Source organism: Ranitomeya imitator, chromosome 7, assembly GCF_032444005.1.
Source record: "Ranitomeya imitator isolate aRanImi1 chromosome 7, aRanImi1.pri, whole genome shotgun sequence".
In the NCBI taxonomy this organism is placed as follows: Eukaryota; Metazoa; Chordata; class Amphibia; order Anura; family Dendrobatidae; genus Ranitomeya; species Ranitomeya imitator.
The window spans coordinates 73,053,889-73,072,880 of record NC_091288.1 but is presented as its reverse complement, the minus strand read 5'-3'; positions in this window follow the sequence as shown (position 1 = coordinate 73,072,880).

The window sequence follows — 18,992 nt, the reverse complement described above, 5'->3', positions numbered from 1 at the left end:
TCACGGGAATCACCAACTTGCCTATGCGGCATATCTTAGTCAGTCCAGACCCACCGAAGGACGGTAGCTTCCCCAACAGTAGCTGTCACTGGCTCTGCAGATCCCTGTCTTCACCTCGTGCTGTTCAGGGATCCGGTCCTACTCCCAGGACCTCCCAACACCCAGGTTACTCAAGATCACAAAGGTGGCCTGTCCGGGTACTATTCAGGACGTCCATCCCCGGCTGGGACCGTCGAATACCCAGGCCACCAATAGCAAAGCCCCACCATGTGCTCTTCAGGAAGCCTCCTCCCAGGTCTTCCATCACAGGCTTCAAACAGGAAACTCACATCGACCATACACAGGCACATGTGACCCACACCCTGGTCACATTATATACCTTGAACCACTCCCCTGGGTGGGAGTGTGGGTGTGTGGCTAGTTTGTCCCACCCATCTCACATAACTAGCCCTGTCAAACCTCCCATGACTATTATACAACATGCATCATACTTGTGGGACTATAGGTCCCAGAACACCACATCACTTCAGGCTGGCAGCGCAGAGTCTTCTCCTCTGCGACGCACATATCATCCATTCATCACAATGCCGCACTTTGTCTTATGACCACAGCCATGCATGCAACTGCCATGCACTCATGGCCTCAATACACCTCTGTGTGCATACTGGGGAAACCATGCAGCGCCCCCTACCTGTTACATGGGTCACTGCATCACAGCATATACATATTTATATTTTTCCTCACTACAGATGCAATATCTTTCTCTCTAGGTTTTTTTTTCACATACCCTTCTCGATTAGCTATAGGTATGTACACCCTACTCCTACCGTGTCTCACTAGCACTTTATATATTGTAGTCCTTTTCTATAACGTTCCTCTCCCGTACCCACTATTATCATACAGTACAACTCTGATTTGGCATTATATGCATTACGCATACGAGCGATTATGTTTGGATGGTCACCTCTGGTCTCCAATTTTGGTTTAAACTATTTTGACCATGTATATTTACCTGTATATACTTTGTTTTTCATTTTAGTTGTTTCATTTTTCCTTTATATTATGTCTATGCACTTTGTTTGCTCTCAGAGTACACTGATGAAGGTCGTTTGCAGACCGAAACATTTGTGAACATTGTGAATACTGTATGTATTAAACACTTTGTTGCATCAGACTCCCCTGAGTGTTCTTAAGTATATCTCTATCGTATTCTATGGTCTGGGCACCTACTATCAGGCACCTCTACCATCAAGCTGTGCTGACCATTTACTGTACTGTACCATTCCACCCCAGTTCTGACTCCACCCAAGATCCGCCTCCACCCCTCGAACTTTCCACAGTCTCACGGCCCATTCTTGGAAAAACTCCACTTCTGCACCACGTCTTCTCCAATCACACAGTAACAGTTCCCATCAAACACTATATCACATACTGTACATAGCCAACAGCTTTTGTTTTGACGAAAAGATTTTTTAAGCCTGCCACCACGACAAGGTAGACTCTTTTGGCAGGGCCCTACTCTACTCTACTCTAACCTATTAAACATTAATTAAAATATTAAATACTCTTTTTAGGTATATTTTTCTTTATTTTTCTTTAAGGGAATGTGTCACATACATTTTTTAAACTAATTGATACCAGATTGTGATAATTTTTTCATTATTTGTATTTCAAGTTTTCAGATTATTGTATTTTGTTACTTGTTTTGGTAGCCACTTTGGCACATTCGGCCCCTCGGTAGTCACGAGTCGGGAGTCAGAGTCGGGAGTCAGAGTCAGGAGTCAGAGTCGGGAGTCACACTCAGGAGTCAGAGTTGGGAGTCAGAAGTCAGGAGTCAGAGTCAGAAGTCGGGAGTCAGAGTCAGAAGTCGGGAGTCGGGTGTCGGGAATCGGGTGTCAGGAGTAGGGAGCCGGGTGTCAGGTGTCAGGAGTCAGGTGTCAGGAGTCGGGTGTCGGGAGTAGGGAGTCGGGTGTCGGGAGTAGAGAGTCGGAAGCTGGGAGTAGGGAGTCAGGTGTCGGGAGTAGGGAGTCGGGTGTTGGGAGTAGGGACTTGGGAGTCGGGAGTCAGGGTTGGGAGTCAAGAGTCGGGAGTCAGGTGTCGGGAGTAGGGAGTCGGGACTCGGGAGTACAGAGTCGGGTGTCGGGAGTCAGAGTCAGGAGTCTGGTGTCAGGAGTCGCGTGTCGGGAGTCGGGTGTCGGGAGTCGGGTGTCGGAAGTCAGAGTCGGGAGTTGGGTGTCGGAGTTGGGTGTCAGGAGTCGGGTGTCGGGAGTAGGGAGTCGGGAGTAGGGAGTCGGGAGTCAGAGTTGGGAGTCGGGTGTCGGGAGTAGGGTGTCGGGAGTTGAGTGTCGGGAGTCAGAGTTGGGAGTCGGGTGTCGGGAGTAGGGATTAGGGTGTCGGGAGTCGAGTGTCGGGAGTCAGAGTTGGGAGTCGGGAGTAGGGAGTCGGGTGTTGGGTGTCAGAAGTCGGGTGTCGGGAGTAGGGAGTCAGAGTCAGAAATCGGGAATAGGGTGTCGAGAGTAGGGAGTCGGGAGTCAGGTGTTGGGAGTCAGTCGGGAGTCGGGTGTCAGGAGTCGGGAGTCAGGAATCGGGTGTCAGGAGTTGGGTGTCGGGAGTCAGAGTCGGGAGTCAGGTGTCGGGAGCAGGGTGTCGGGAGTCAGGTGTCGGGAGTCAGGAGTAGGGAGTCGGGAGTCGAGAGTCGGGAGTCAGAGTCAGGAGTCGGGAGTCAGAGTCAGGAGAAAGGGAGTCGGGTGTCGGGAGTCGAGAGTCGGGAGTCGAGAGTCGGGCGTCAGAGTCAGGAGTCGGGAGTCAGGAGTCAGGAGTCAGAGTCAGGAGTTGGGAGTCGGGAGTCTGGAGTCAGAGTCATGAGAAAGGGAGTCAGGTGTCGGGAGTCTTGAGTCAGGTGTCGGGAGTCAGGTGTCGGGAGTCGGGTGTCGGGAGTCAGAGTCAGGAGTCAGGAGTCGGGTGTCGAGAGGCGGGAGTCGGGTGTCGGGAGACAGGAGTCAGAAGTCGGGTGTTGGGAGTCGGGTGTCGGTAGTCAGGTGTCGGGAGTCAGTCAGGAGTCGGGTGTCGGGAGTCGGGAGTCAGGTGTCGGGAGTAGGGAGTCGGGACTTGGGAGTACGGAGTCGGGTGTCGGAAGTCGGGAGTCAGGTGTTGGGAGTCGGGTGTCGGAAGTTAGAGTCGGGAGTCGGGTGTCAGGAGTCGGGTGTTGGGAGTCGGGTGTCGGGAGTAGGGAGTAGGGAGTCGGGAGACAGAGTTGGGAGTCGGGTGTCGGGAGTAGGGTGTCAGAAGTCGGGTGTCAGGAGTAGGGAGTCGGGAGTCAGAGTTAGAAATCGGGAGTAGGGTGTCGGGAGTAGGGAGTCAGGAGTCTGGTGTCGGGAGTCAGAGTCAGAAGTCGGGTGTCGGGAGTCCGGTGTCAGGAGTCAGAAGTCGGGTGTCAGGAGTCAGAGTCAGAAGTCGGGTATCGGGAGTCAGGTGTCAGGAGTCAGAAGTCGGGTGTTAGAGTCAGGAGAAAGGGAGTCAAGTGTCGGGAGTCTTGAGTCAGGTGTCGGGAGTCAGGTGTCGGGAGTCGGGTGTCGGGAGTAGGGAGTCTGGTGTTGGGAGTAGGGAGTTGGGAGTCGGGAGTCAGGGTTGGGAGTCAAGAGTCGGGAGTTGGGAGTCAGGTGTCGGGAGTCGGGAGTAGGGAGTCGGGAGTACAGAGTCGAGTGTCGGGAGTCGGGAGTCAGAGTCTGGTGTCAGGAGTCGGGTGTCGGGAGTCGGGTGTCGGAAGTCAGAGTCGGGAGTTGGGTGTCGGGAGTTGGGTGTCGGGAGTCGGGTGTCGGGAGTAGGGAGTCGGGAGTAGGGAGTCGGGAGTCAGAGTTGGGAGTCGGGTGTCGGGAGTAGGGTGTCGGGAGTTGAGTGTCGGGAGTCAGAGTTGGGAGTCGGGTGTCGGGAGTAGGGATTAGGGTGTCGGGAGTCGAGTGTCGGGAGTCAGAGTTGGGAGTCGGGTGTCAGGAGTAGGGAGTCGGGTGTTGGGTGTCAGAAGTCGGGTGTCGGGAGTAGGGAGTCAGAGTCAGAAATCGGGAATAGGGTGTCGAGAGTAGGGAGTCGGGAGTCAGGTGTTGGGAGTCAGTCGGGAGTCGGGTGTCAGGAGTCGGGTGTCGGGAGTCAGGAATCGGGTGTCAGGAGTTGGGTGTCGGGAGTCAGAGTCGGGAGTCAGGTGTCGGGAGCAGGGTGTCGGGAGTCAGGTGTCGGGAGTCAGGAGTAGGGAGTCGGGAGTCAGAGTCAGGAGTCGGGAGTCGGAAGTCGGGAGTCAGAGTCAGGAGAAAGGGAGTCGGGAGTCAAGAGTCGGGAGTCGAGAGTCGGGAGTCAGAGTCAGGAGTCGGGAGTCAGGAGTCGGGAGTCAGAGTCAGGAGTCGGGAGTCGGGAGTCAGAGTCAGGAGAAAGGGAGTCAGGTGTCGGGAGTCTTGAGTCAGGTGTCGGGAGTCAGGTGTCGGGAGTCGGGTGTCGGGAGTCAGAGTCAGGAGTCGGGTGTCGGGAGTCGGGTGTCGAGAGGCGGGAGTGGGGCTCGGGAGTCAGGAGTCAGAAGTCGGGTGTTGGGAGTCGGGTGTTGGGAGTCAGGTGTCGGGAGTCAGGTGTCGGGAGTCAGTCAGGAGTCGGGTGTCGGGAGTCGGGAGTCAGGTGTCGGGAGTAGGGAGTCAGGACTTGGGAGTACGGAGTCGGGTGTCGGAAGTCGGGAGTCAGGTGTTGGGAGTCGGGTGTCGGAAGTTAGAGTCGGGAGTCGGGTGTCAGGAGTCGGGTGTTGGGAGTCGGGTGTCGGGAGTCGGGAGTAGGGAGTCGGGAGACAGAGTTGGGAGTCGGGTGTCGGGAGTAGGGTGTCAGAAGTTGGGTGTCAGGAGTAGGGAGTCGGGTGTCAGAGTCAGAAATCGGGAGTAGGGTGTCGGGAGTAGGGAGTCAGGAGTCTGGTGTCGGGAGTCGGGAGTCAGAGTCAGAAGTCGGGTGTCGGGAGTCCGGTGTCAGGAGTCAGAAGTCGGGTGTCGGGAGTCAGAAGTCGGGTGTCGGGAGTCAGGAGTCAGAAGTCGGGTGTCAGAGTCAGGAGAAAGGGAGTCAGGTGTCGGGAGTCTTGAGTCAGGTGTCGGGAGTCAGGTGTCGGGAGTCGGGTGTCGGGAGTAGGGAGTCGGGTGTTGGCAGTAGGGAGTTGGGAGTCGGGAGTCAGGGTTGGGAGTCAAGAGTCGGGAGAAGGGAGTTGGGAGTCAGGAGTCGGGAGTCAGGTGTCAGGAGTCGGGAGTAGGGAGTCGGGACTCGGGAGTACAGAGTCGGGAGTCGGGTGTCGGGAGTCGGGATTCAGAGTCAGGAGTCTGGTGTCAGGAGTCGGGTGTCGGGAGTCGGGTGTCGGAAGTCAGAGTCGGGAGTTGGGTGTCGGGAGTTGGGTGTCGGGAGTAGGGAGTCGGGAGTCAGAGTTGGGAGTCGGGAGTAGGGAGTAGGGTGTCAGGAGTTGAGTGTCGGGAGTTGAGTGTCGGGAGTCAGAGTTGGGAGTCGGGTGTCGGGAGTAGGGATTAGGGTGTCGGGAGTTGAGTGTCGGGAGTCAGAGTTGGGAGTCGGGTGTCGGGAGTAGGGAGTCGGGTGTTGGGTGTCAGAAGTCAGGTGTCGGGAGTAGGGAGTCAGAGTCAGGAGAAAGGGAGTCGGGAGTCGAGAGTCGGGAGTCGAGAATCGGGAGTCAGAGTCAGGAGTCGGGAGTCAGGAGTCGGGAGTCAGGAGTCGGGAGTCGGGAGTCAGAGTCAGGAGAAAGGGAGTCAGGTGTCGGGAGTCTTGAGTCAGGTGTCGGGAGTCAGGTGTCGGGAATCGGGTGTCGGGAGTCAGAGTCAGGAGTCGGGTGTCGGGAGTCAGGTGTCGAGAGGCGGGAGTCGGGTGTCGGGAGTCAGGAGTCAGAAGTCGGGTGTTGGGAGTCGGGTGTCGGGAGTCAGGTGTCGGGAGTCAGGTGTCGGGAGTCAGTCAGGAGTCGGGTGTCGGGAGTCGGGAGTCAGGTGTCGGGAGTAGGGAGTAGGGAGTCGGGACTTGGGAGTACGGAGTCGGGTGTCGGAAGTCGGGAGTCAGGTGTTGGGAGTCGGGTGTTGGAAGTTAGAGTCGGGAGTCGGGTGTCAGGAGTCGGGTGTTGGGAGTCGGGTGTCGGGAGTAGGGAGTCGGGAGTAGGGAGTCAGGAGACACAGTTGGGAGTCGGGTGTCGGGAGTAGGGTGTCAGAAGTCGGGTGTCAGGAGTAGGGAGTCGGGAGTCAGAGTCAGAAATCGGGAGTAGGGTGTCGGGAGTAGGGAGTCAGGAGTCTGGTGTCGGGAGTCAGAGTCAGAAGTCGGGTGTCGGGAGTCCGGTGTCAGGAGTCAGAAGTCGGGTGTGGGGAGTCAGAGTCAGAAGTCGGGTGTCGGGAGTCAGGTGTCAGGAGTCAAGTCGGGTGTCGGGAGTCCGGTGTCGGGAGTCGGGTGTCGGGACTCAGGAGTCAGGAGTCAGGTGTCGGGAGTCGGGTGTCGGGAGTAGGGAGTCGGGTGTTGGGAGTAGGGAGTTGGGAGTCAGGAGTCAGGTGTCTGGAGTCGGGTGTCGGGAGTTGGGAGTCAGGTGTTGGGAGTAGGGAGTAGGGAGTAGGGTGTCAGGAGTTGAGTGTCGGGAGTTGAGTGTCGGGAGTCAGAGTTGGGAGTCGGGTGTCGGGAGTAGGGATTAGGGTGTCGGGAGTTGAGTGTCGGGAGTCAGAGTTGGGAGTCGGGTGTCGGGAGTAGGGAGTCGGGTGTTGGGTGTCAGAAGTCAGGTGTCGGGAGTAGGGAGTCAGAGTCAGGAGAAAGGGAGTCGGGAGTCGAGAGTCGGGAGTCGAGAATCGGGAGTCAGAGTCAGGAGTCGGGAGTCAGGAGTCGGGAGTCAGGAGTCGGGAGTCGGGAGTCAGAGTCAGGAGAAAGGGAGTCAGGTGTCGGGAGTCTTGAGTCAGGTGTCGGGAGTCAGGTGTCGGGAATCGGGTGTCGGGAGTCAGAGTCAGGAGTCGGGTGTCGGGAGTCAGGTGTCGAGAGGCGGGAGTCGGGTGTCGGGAGTCAGGAGTCAGAAGTCGGGTGTTGGGAGTCGGGTGTCGGGAGTCAGGTGTCGGGAGTCAGGTGTCGGGAGTCAGTCAGGAGTCGGGTGTCGGGAGTCGGGAGTCAGGTGTCGGGAGTAGGGAGTCGGGACTTGGGAGTACGGAGTCGGGTGTCGGAAGTCGGGAGTCAGGTGTTGGGAGTCGGGTGTCGGAAGTTAGAGTCGGGAGTCGGGTGTCAGGAGTCGGGTGTTGGGAGTCGGGTGTCGGGAGTAGGGAGTCGGGAGTAGGGAGTCAGGAGACACAGTTGGGAGTCGGGTGTCGGGAGTAGGGTGTCAGAAGTCGGGTGTCAGGAGTAGGGAGTCGGGAGTCAGAGATCGGGAGTAGGGTGTCGGGAGTAGGGAGTCAGGAGTCTGGTGTCGGGAGTCAGAGTCAGAAGTCGGGTGTCGGGAGTCCGGTGTCAGGAGTCAGAAGTCGGGTGTCGGGAGTCAGAGTCAGAAGTCGGGTGTCGGGAGTCAGGTGTCAGGAGTCAGAAGTCGGGTGTCGGGAGTCCGGTGTCGGGAGTCGGGTGTCGGGACTCAGGAGTCAGGAGTCAGGTGTCGGGAGTCGGGTGTCGGGAGTAGGGAGTCGGGTGTTGGGAGTAGGGAGTTGGGAGTCAGGAGTCAGGTGTCTGGAGTCGGGTGTCGGGAGTCGGGAGTCAGGTGTTGGGAGTAGGGAGTTGGGACTTGGGAGTACGGAGTCGGGTGTCGGAAGTCGGGAGTCAGAGTCAGGAGTCAGAGTCAGGAGTCAGGTGTTGGGAGTTGGGAGTCGGGAGAAGGGAGTCGGGAGAAGGGAGTCGGGAGTCAGGAGAAGGGAGTCGGGAGAAGGGAGTCGGGAGAAGGGAGTCGGGAGAAGGGAGTCGGGAGAAGGGAGTCGAGAGATGGGAGTCGGGAGAAAGGAGTCGGGAGAAGGGAGTCGGGAGAAGGGAGTCGGGAGTCAGGTGTCAGGAGTCAGAAGTCGGGTGTCGGGAGTCCGGTGTCGGGAGTCAGGAGTCAGGAGTCCGGTGTCGGGTGTCGGGTGTCGGGAGTCGGGTGTCAGGAGTCGGGTGTCGGGAGTCGGGAGTCAGGAGTCGGGTGTCGGGAGTCGGGTGTCAGGAGTCAGAAGTCGGGTGTCGGGAGTCCGGTGTTGGGAGTCAGGAGTCAGGAGTCGGGTGTCGGGAGTGGGCAGTCGGGTGTCAGGAGTCGGGTGTCGGGAGTCGGGAGAAGGGAGTCGGGAGAAGGGTGTCGGGAGCCGGGAGAAGGGAGTCGGGAGAAGGGAGTCAGGAGAAGGGAGTCGGGAGAAGGGAGTCGGGAGAAGGGAGTCGGGAGAAGGGAGTCGGGAGAAGGGAGTCAGAGTCAGGTGTCGGGAGTCAGGAGTCAGAAGTCGGGTGTCGGGAGTCAGGTGTCAGGAGTCAGAAGTCGGGTGTCGGGAGTCAGGTGTCAGGAGTCAGAAGTCGGGTGTCGGGAGTCCGGTGTCGGGAGTCGGGTGTCGGGAGTCAGGAGTCAGGAGTCGGATGTCGGGAGTCGGGTGTCGGGAGTCAGGAGTCAGGAGTCGGGTGTCGGGAGTCGGGTGTCGGGAGTCGGGTGTCGGGAGTCGGGTGTCGGGAGTCAGGAGTCGGGAGAAGGGAGTCGGGAGAAGGGAGTCGGGAGAAGGGAGTTGGGAATCGGGAAAAGGGAGAAGGGAGTCGGGAGAAGGGAGTCGGGAGAATGGAGTCGGGAGAAGGGAGTCGGGAGAAGGGAGTCGGAAGTCGGGAGAAGGGAGTCGGGAGAAGGGAGTCGGGAGAAGGGAGTCGGGAGTAGGAAGTCAGGAGTCGGGAGTAGGAAGTCGGGAGTCGGGAGAAGGGAGTCGGGAGAAGGGAGTCGGGAGAAGGGATTCGGGAGTCAGGAGTAGGGAGTCAGGAGTCGGGAGAAGGGAGTTGGGAGTCGGGAGAAGGGAGTCAGGAGTCAGGAGAAGGCAGTCGGGAGAAGGGAGTCGGGTGTCGGGAGAAGGGAGTAAGGAGTCGGGAGAAGGGAGTTGGGAGTCGGGAGTCGGGAGAAGGGAGTAAGGAGTCGGGAGAAGGGAGTTGGGAGAAGGGAGTTGGGAGTCGGGTGTCGGGAGAAGGGAGTAAGGAGTCGGGAGTTGGGAGTCGGGAGAAGGGAGTCGGGAGTCAGGAGAAGGGAGTAAGGAGTCAGGAGTCGGGAGAAGGGAGTCGGGAGAAGGGAGTCGGGAGAAGGTAGTCGGGAGTCGGGAGTCGGGTGTCGGGATAAGGGAGTCAGGAGTCGGGAGTAGGAAGTCGGGAGTCGGGAGAAGGGAGTCGGGAGAAGGGAGTCGGCAGTCGGGAGAAGGGAGTCGGGAGTCAGAGTCAGGAGTCGGGAGTTGGGAATTAGAGTCGGGGGTCAGGAGTCAGGAGTCGGGAGTTAGAGTCAGGATTCAGGAGTCGGGAGTCAGAGTCGGGTGTTGGGAGTCGAGAGTCGGGAGTCGAGAGTCAGGTGTCAGAGTCGGGAGTCAGGAGTCGGGAGTCAGAGTCAGGAGTCGGGAGTCAGAGTCAGGAGAAAGGGAGTCAGGTGTCGGGAGTCGGGTGTCGGGAGTCAGAGTCGGGTGTCGGGAGTCGGGTGTCGAGAGGCGGGAGTCGGGAGTCGGGAGTCAGAAGTCGGGTGTTGGGAGTCGGGTGTCGGGAGTCAGGTGTCGGGAGTCAGGTGTCGGGAGTCAGTCAGGAGTCGGGTGTCGGGAGTCGGGAGTCAGGTGTCGGAAGTAGGGAGTAGGGAGTCGGGACTTGGGAGTACGGAGTCGGGTGTCGGAAGTCGGGAGTCAGGTGTTGGGAGTCGGGTGTCGGAAGTTAGAGTCGGGTGTCAGGAGTCGGGTGTTGGGAGTCGGGTGTCGGGAGTAGGGAGTCGGGAGTAGGGAGTCGGGAGACAGAGTTGGGAGTCGGGTGTCGGGAGTAGGGTGTCAGGAGTAGGGAGTCGGGAGTCAGAGTCAGAAATCGGGAGTAGGGTGTCGGGAGTAGGGAGTCAGGAGTCTGGTGTCGGGAGTCGGGAGTCAGAGTCAGAAGTCGGGTGTCGGGAGTCCGGTGTCAGGAGTCAGAAGTCGGGTGTCGGGAGTCAGAGTCAGAAGTCGGGTGTCGGGAGTCAGGTGTCAGGAGTCAGAAGTCGGGTGTCGGGAGTCCGGTGTCGGGAGTCGGGTGTCGGGAGTCAGGAGTCAGGAGTCAGGAGAAGGGAGTCGGGAGAAGGGAGTCGGGAGAAAGGAGTCGGGAGAAGGGAGTCGGGAGAAGGGAGTCGGGTGTCGGGAGAAGGGAGTCAGGAGAAGGGAGTCGGTAGTCGGGAGAAGGGAGTCGGGAGAAGGGAGTCAGGAGTGGGGAGTCGGGTGTCAGGAGTCGGGTGTCGGGAGTCGGGAGAAGGGAGTCGGGAGAAGGGAATCGGGAGAAGGGAGTCGGGAGAAGGGAGTCAGGAGAAGGGAGTCGGGAGAAGGGAGTCGGGAGAAGGGAGTCAGGAGTCGGGTGTTGGGAGTCGGGTGTCGGGAGTAGGGAGTCGGGAGACAGAGTTGGGAGTCGGGTGTCGGGAGTAGGGTGTCAGAAGTCGGGTGTCAGGAGTCGGGAGTCGGGAGTCAGAGTCAGAAATCGGGAGTAGGGTGTCGGGAGTAGGGAGTCAGGAGTCTGGTGTCAGGAGTCGGGAGTCAGAGTCAGAAGTCGGGTGTCGGGAGTCCGGTGTCAGGAGTCAGAAGTCGAGTGTCGGGAGTCAGAGTCAGAAGTCGGGTGTCGGGAGTCAGGTGTCAGGAGTCAGAAGTCGGGTGTCGGGAGTCCGGTGTCGGGTGTCGGGAGTCAGGAGTCAGGAGTCAGGTGTCGGGAGTCGGGTGTCGGGAGTAGGGAGTCGGGTGTTGGGAGTAGGGAGTTGGGAGTCAGGAGTCAGAGTCGGGTGTCTGGAGTCGGGTGTCGGGAGTCGGGAGTCAGGTGTTGGGAGTAGGGAGTCGGGACTTGGGAGTACGGAGTCGGGTGTCGGAAGTCGGGAGTCAGAGTCAGGAGTCAGAGTCAGGAGTCGGGAGTCAGGTGTTGGGAGTCGGGAGAAGGGAGTCGGGAGAAGGGAGTCAGGAGAAGGGAGTCGGGAGAAGGGAGTCGGGAGAAGGGAGTCGGGAGTCGAGAGAAGGGAGTCGGGAGAAGGGAGTCGGGTGTCGGGAGTCAGGTGTCAGGAGTCAGAAGTCGCGTGTCGGGAGTCCGGTGTCGGGAGTCAGGAGTCCAGTGTCGGGAGTCGGGTGTCGGGAGTCGGGTGTCAGGAGTCGGGAGTCGGGAGTCAGGAGTCGGGTGTCGGGAGTCAGGTGTCAGGAGTCAGAAGTCGGGTGTCGGGAGTCCGGTGTCGGGAGTCAGGAGTCAGGAGTTGGGTGTCGGGAGTCGGGAGTGGGGAGTCGGGTGTCGGGTGTCAGGAGTCGGGAGAAGGGAGTCGGGAGAAGGGAGTCGGGAGTCGGGAGAAGGGAATCGGGAGAAGGGAGTCGGGTGTCGGGAGTCGGGAGAAGGGAGTCAGGAGTCGGGAGAAGGGAGTCGGGAGTCGAGAGTCGGGAGAAGGGAGTCGGGAGAAGGGAGTCGGGAATCGGGAGAAGGGAGTCGGGAGAAGGGAGAAGGGAGTCGGGAATCGGGAGTCAGAGTCAGGAGTCTGGTGTCGGGAGTCAGGAGTCAGAAGTCGGGTGTCGGGAGTCAGGTGTCAGGAGTCAGAAGTCGGGTGTCGGGAGTCAGGTGTCAGGAGTCAGAAATCGGGTGTCGGGAGTCCGGTGTCGGGAGTCGGGAGTCGGGTGTCGGGAGTCAGGAGTCAGGAGTCGGGTGTCGGATGTCGGGAGTCAGGAGTCGGGTGTCGGGAGTCGGGTGTCGGGAGTCAGGAGTCGGGTGTCGGGAGTCGGGTGTCGGGAGTCGGGAGAAGGGAGTCCGGAGAAGGGAGTCGGGAGAAGGGAGTTGGGAGTCGTTAGAAGGGAGTCGGGAGAAGGGAGTCGGGAGAAGGGAGTCGGGAGAAGGGAGTTGGGAGAAGGGAGTCGGGAGTCGAGAGAAGGGAGTCGGGAGAAGGGAGTCGGAAGTCGGGAGAAGGGAGTCGGGAGAAGGGAGTCGGGAGTCAGGAGAAGGGAGTCGGGAGAAGGGAGTCGGGAGAAGGGAGTCGGGAGTAGGAAGTCGGGAGTAGGGAGTCGGGAGAAGGGAGTCGGGAGAAGGGAGTCGGGAGAAGGGAGTCGGGAGAAGGGATTCGGGAGTCAGGAGTCAGGAGTAGGGAGTCGGGAGAAGGGAGTTGGGAGTCGGGAGAAGGGAGTCGGGAGTCAGGACTCAGGAGTAGGGAGTCGGGAGAAGGGAGTTGGGAGTCGGGAGAAGGGAGTCGGGAGTCAGGAGAAGGGAGTCGGGAGAAGGGAGTCGGGTGTCGGGAGAAGGGAGTAAGGAGTCGGGAGAAGGGAGTTGGGAGTCGGGAGTCGGGAGAAGGGAGTTGGGAGTCGGGTGTCAGGAGAAGGGAGTATGGAGTCGGGAGAAAGGAGTTGGGAGTCGGGAGAAGGGAGTCGGGAGTCAGGAGAAGGGAGTAAGGAGTCGGGAGAAGGGAGTCGGGAGAAGGGAGTTGGGATTCGGGAGAAGGGAGTCGGGAGAAGGGAGTCGGGAGTCGGGAGAAGGGAGTCGGGAGTCAGGAGTCGGGTGTCGGGATAAGGGAGTCAGGAGTCGGGAGTAGGAAGTCGGGAGAAGGGAGTCGGGAGAAGGGAGTCGGGAGTCAGAGTCAGGAGTCGGGAGTTGGGAATCAGAGTCGGGGGTCAGGAGTCGGGAGTTAGAGTCAGGAGTCAGGAGTCGGGAGTCAGAGTCGGGAGTCAGGAGTCAGGAGTCAGGATGAATCAAGCAATATTTTCCAAGAACTGCAGTGTCTCAATTTTCATGATCTGGGGTTGGGTGAGGGCTTATTTTTGTGCGCTGATCTGATGTTTTTAATGATAATATTTTGGTTTATATATGATCTTTTCATTGCCCGTTATTGCAATTTATTGCAATGTAATGGCGACTAAAAATATTTAATTCTGGCATTTTGAATTTTTTCTCGTTACACTGTTTAGCGATCTGGTTAATTATTTTTTTTATTGATAGATCGGGCGATTCTAAACGTGGCAATACCAAATATGTGTATATTTTATTTTTTTATTGTTTTATTTTGAAAGGGGGGTGATTTGAACTTTTATATTTTTTTACTTTTTACAAAATCATTTTTTTTTAACTTTTTGCATGCTTCAATACTATCCATGGGAGATGAGAAGCTGCAATACTTTGATCAATTCTGCTACACACAGGCAATGATCAGATCGCCTGAGTGTATCCGAAATGTTCACTTATGAGCCCCGACCACATGGTGGGGCTCATAGCAATCTGGCAATGACAACCATATAGGTCTGCTGCTGACCTCTGGTTATCATAACGACCCATCGGTGACCCGCGATCATATGACGGGGTCACCGATGGGCGGGATTAACAAAGCGCTTCAGGTAAGCGCAAGTTAAATGCCTCTGCATGAACAAGTTAACAGCTGCTGGTGAATCACGATTCCACCCATGGCTGTTGTGGGCACATGTCAGCTGTATAGATCAGCTGTCATGTACCCAGAAAGGTGCGGGCTGAGGTCCAGAGCCCACACCAAACAGGGGGAGTCCGGTATGGGCGTACTATTACACCCAATTTCCGAAAGGGGTTAAAAGGATTGGCCATTTTCTCATTATACATAGTAACATAGTAACATAGTTAGTAAGGCCGAAAAAAGACATTTGTCCATCCAGTTCAGCCTATATTCCATCACAATAAATACCCAGATCTACGTCCTTCTACAGAACCTAATAATTGTATGATACAATATTGTTCTGCTCCAGGAAGACATCCAGGCCTCTCTTGAACCCCTCGACTGAGTTCGCCTTCACCACCTCCTCAGGCAAGCAATTCCAGATTCTCACTGCCCTAACAGTAAAGAATCCTCTTCTATGTTGGTGGAAAAACCTTCTCTCCTCCAGACGCAAAGAATGCCCCCTTGTGCCCGTCACCTTCCTTGGTATAAACAGATCCTCAGCGAGATATTTGTATTGTCCCCTTATATACTTATACATGGTTATTAGATCGCCCCTCAGTCGTCTTTTTTCTAGACTATGGTTGACAAATGTGTTTGAGATAATAAGGTACTTACTAATATGGACTTTATTGAATTTCGGCACAAATATGAATGGAAAATAGAAATATTGGCTATGCTGAATGCCTTTTAATCATCTCACAAACACAATTGTTAATAATAACCATAGAGTGGTCAATGCCCAACACATAAAGTACGTTCAGTAACACATTCCCACTAAACATTTTGCTAACTAAATCTATTTTTTGAAAATAAGAGTCGTTTAGTTAAATCCTTTGGTCAATTACATCATGTACAAAATTATAGCGCCAATAACAAAAGAGATAACAAACAACAAAAAATACAACACATATAGCCAATCAATAGATTGAAAATAAGGTTACCACCACCGCCGCCACCATCACTGTGTGGGTGGTGCATGTGCATTGTGAGTCTGAGTCCTGTGCGCAATCACAGATCAAGATTTCAGCTCAGTGAATCACTGCAGGTGATTTAGCATTTAACTGTGCAGTGTTATTATACACCTAGGGGTAGAGCAGGAGCCCTGAACTGTTGACCCTTGAGTCCGGGGAGATGAAGCAAAGAAGGGGGGGCCAGGGATGCCAGTGTGTCCGGGCTCCCATCTTTGCTTCTGCTCACTGGGCCCCATACATAAGTAGGATCACTAATGCCCTGATGGCAGCCCTGTTCCTGCCTATCGTGACATGACACTTGTTGACAGCCCATGCTACTTGAAGTATGCAGCTAGTCTACATAGATCATGGGATGTCAGACATCCATTCCTGGCTACCTTATAGTTGCCATTTCATCTAAGAATTCACTCAATTTTACTAAAGTATACACACACACATATATTCATTCTTATCTGTCTAAAAGGATGATGACAGCTGTCCAGACCTGCGCTATGTTCCTGCCTATTGCGAAATGACCCCTATTGACAGCCATACTGCATGAAGTATGCAGCTAGTCTACATAGATCATGGGATGTCAAACATCCATTCCTGGCTGCCTTCTAGTTGCCATTTCATCTTAGAATTAACTCAATCTTTATTACCGCATACACACATGCATTATTCCATTCTTATCTATCTAGTAGGATGACGATACCTGTCCAGACCTGCGCTAACTATGTTCCTGCCTATTGTGAAATGACTCCTGTTGACAGCCCATACTTCATGAAGTATACAGCTAGTCTACATAGATCATGGGATGTCAGACATCCATTCCTGACTGCCCTATAGTTGCCATTTCATCTAAGCATTCACTCAATCTTCTTTAAAGCATTCACACACATATATTAATTTTTATCTATCTAATAGGATGATGACAGCTGTCCAGACCTGCGCTAACTATGTTCCTGCCTATTGTGAAATGACCCCTGTTGACAGCCCATACTTCATGAAGTATACAGCTAGTCTGCATAGATTATGGGATGTCAGTCATCCATTCCTGACTGCCTTACAGTTGCCATTTCATCTAAGTATTCACTTAATCTTTATTAAAGCATTCACCCATATATATTCATTCTTATCCATCTAATAGAATGACAACAGCTGTACAGACCTGCACCCCACCGCAAGAACCACTCAGGAGTAATCCCTGGAGAATTAACTCATCCTCAGTAACAAAGTGAGGGGCTATGCGCCCCGTCTGCTTTCACGGTATTGACTCTTCTAAGAGTGCTGCTCAAACTGTTGGGGTGCAGCTTTGAGACCCTATTTTCAGAGATGATACCCTCCACCCAAGTCTCAAAAAGGCTGAAAGGGTCTTCAGGAGTGATGGGTAGTCGAGCTAGGCTATCAGACGGTCACCTCTCCAGCTGTAGTGTCATCCTTCCTATGGTTCCAGGGGCGGACATACTATTGGTGCACCTTGTGCGGCTACTCACAAGCCCAAGAGGTAAGGAGGCACATTTCCACCTCAAAAGCAAATGGAATTGTGCATGATGACGAGCTATTGCGCTTCAAAGGGCTCATATATTGTTCTTATATGGGGGCCATCTTCTGTCTGTGTCCACCAGTGGCTCCAATGTATAATTAATTTCCTGCAATGAGAAACACATCACATTAATAATTTCCAGGCAAACAAGATCAATACAATTAATCCTATCACTACCACTATGGGCTTTAGCTAAGTTGAGAGTATATTGTTTAACCAAACTCCGATAGTCCCCATCAAGGAAAAGGTATTCCATCTCTCCTGGATATATTTCTTGCTTTTTGTTGTAGCTCCCTTACCTTATCCATGTTTCGCTAAATTGAAGCATGTGCATCTTCAATCTAAGAGGAGCATTCCGCACGTTTAACAGCACAATTTCCACCTTCATTTGCTAAATAGTAGTCAAGAGCCATTCTGATCTGAAGGGCTATCTTCCACATTTGGTGACATCACAAGTAGAAGTTAATAAAGGTGAAAGCATCAACCAAAACATTTGGTGACATCACAATTAGTAGCTTATGGGGGTGAAACCAACAACCAAAACTTTCTCTGAAATGACAAATAAGAGCTAATGTGGGCAGAGCTAACTATAACATTATGTGAGATGATATGAAGCATCTAATGTGGGCGGAGCCAACAACCACCACATTCCATGACATCACAAGTAGAAGCCAATGGGTGCGAAACAACCTCAGTATTCCGTGACCTTCCAAGTGTTGGCTGTTACTGCTGGCTTCCATTGAAGTGCATTGCCCTATTTACTGGATATCAAACAATATGAAGCCTACCAATGTAGGGGAGGATTTGAATAGTTTCACTAGATATGGAGCTAATATGTATATACATTGGTGTCGTACAAGCATTTCACAATATTGGTTGCAATAATATTTTTGATCTGGACTGTATGTTACTATATGTCTAAAAAAAAAACACAATTACATAATTTTTTGGGGGGGTTAAATGTGTTCCCTTTACAGGATCTAACTTTCATCTCCCAGATTTGAATGATTCTAAAACAACACATGGCCCAAAAATCAAGACGTTGTCATGTTCCAGTTATGGCTGAATTATTCTATGGATATGATGAGCAAGAAAGTCAGAAACCAATAAAATGTGATGGATAATGGGTACATTATTGTCATTTTTGTGCTTGGAGATAAATCCCATCACATCCTATATCTCTCATTACTATTGGAAGAAATTCTGTGAGACCTGGGCATCACCTAATCTGAGGGGTTCACTATTTGTTTTGGACCTGCTTGTATTATATAGAATATAGGCTTAATGAATAAAAAATAAATGAGAAAGAGATGATAGAAAAGAATGAAGGACACAGCAAGAGATGACATAGAGCCGACTTACCTCTTTCTCCACTGTCTGCAACTGTCAAATGAAATGTTGGCTCGCAGCTCCTTACACAATGTGTGTGATGTCATAATGCAAGGGGGTGGAGCCAGAAACCACAATATTCCGTGACATCATCAGCAGGAGCAGCAGCTGTTATTTAAAGGAACCAGGCCATGCAACCAATTCATTACCATATAGATGAAATGGACTCTAATTCTCCACCTTGACCTCTGAAACCTTTTACAAAATGCCACAATGTCGTTATTGCCATACAATGTAATTCCGGAGTCATTTCTTCTGATTTGAACTGTGATGAACCCATAATAATAACCCATATATCCCAGTGATAGAGATTAGATTATATGGATGATTGGATGGGGAGGTAGATATACCAGTGTAGGAAACATTTCTAGACCTGTCCTCTGCTTTCGACACAGTTGACCACTGCCTCCTACTACAGATATTCTCTTCCTTTGGCATCAAAGACCTCACCCTATCGTGGATTTCCTCATAACTTTCCAACCGCACACTCAGAGTCTCCCACTCCCACACTACCTCCTCATCCCACCCTCTCTCTGTTGGAGTTCCCCTAGGCTCTGTTCTAGGACTCCTACTCTTCTCAATCTATACACTTGGCCTGGGACAACTCATAAAGTCCCATGGATTCCAGTACCACATTTATGCTGATGACACTCATATCTACCTCTCTGGCCCAGATGTCCACTCTCTGCTGTCCAAAATCCCGGAGTGTCTATCAGCCATATCCTCCTTATTCTCCTCTGGCTTCCTCAAACTCAATGTGGACAAATCTGAACTCATCATCTTTCCTCCATCTCACAGATCTTCCTTACTTGATCTATCTATCACAATAAGTGACATCACGCTTTCCCACGTATCGGAAGTCCGCTGCCTCCGAGTAACCCTTGACTCTGCCCTGTCCTTCAAACCGCACATCCAAGCTCTTTCCACCTCCTGTCGCTTCCAGCTCAAAAATATTTCCAGGATCCATCCATTCCTCAACCTCCTAAAATGCTTGTGCATGCCCTCTTCTCCCGCCTCAACTACTGCAACATTCTTTTCTGTGGCCTCCCTGCTAACACTCTCGCACCTTTCCATTCCATCCTTAACTCTGCTGCCTGACTAATTAATCTCTCTCCTCACTACTCCTCCACTTCTCCCCTCTGCAGCTCTCTTCACTGGCTCCCATTCCCTCAGCGTATCCAGTTCAAATTACTAATACTAACCTACAAAGCCATCCATAACCTGTCTCCTCCATATATCTCTGAACTAATATTCTGATACTAATATTCTCCCGATATCTTCCCTCACGTAATCTCCGGTCCATCTAAGACCTCCTCTCCTCCACACTTATTTGTTCCTCACTTAATCACCTCCAAGACTTCTTCCGAATAGCCCCTATCCTCTGGAATTCTGTGCCCCAACACGTCCGACTATCAACCACATTCAGATCCTTCAGATGGAACCTGAAAACCCATCTATTCAAGAAAGCTTATATGGCGCCCCAGGGTCCTGGTCGTCACAGTAGCATTGCTTTCCTCATGGGGAAAGTGATGTTACGTTTGGAAGCAATGAA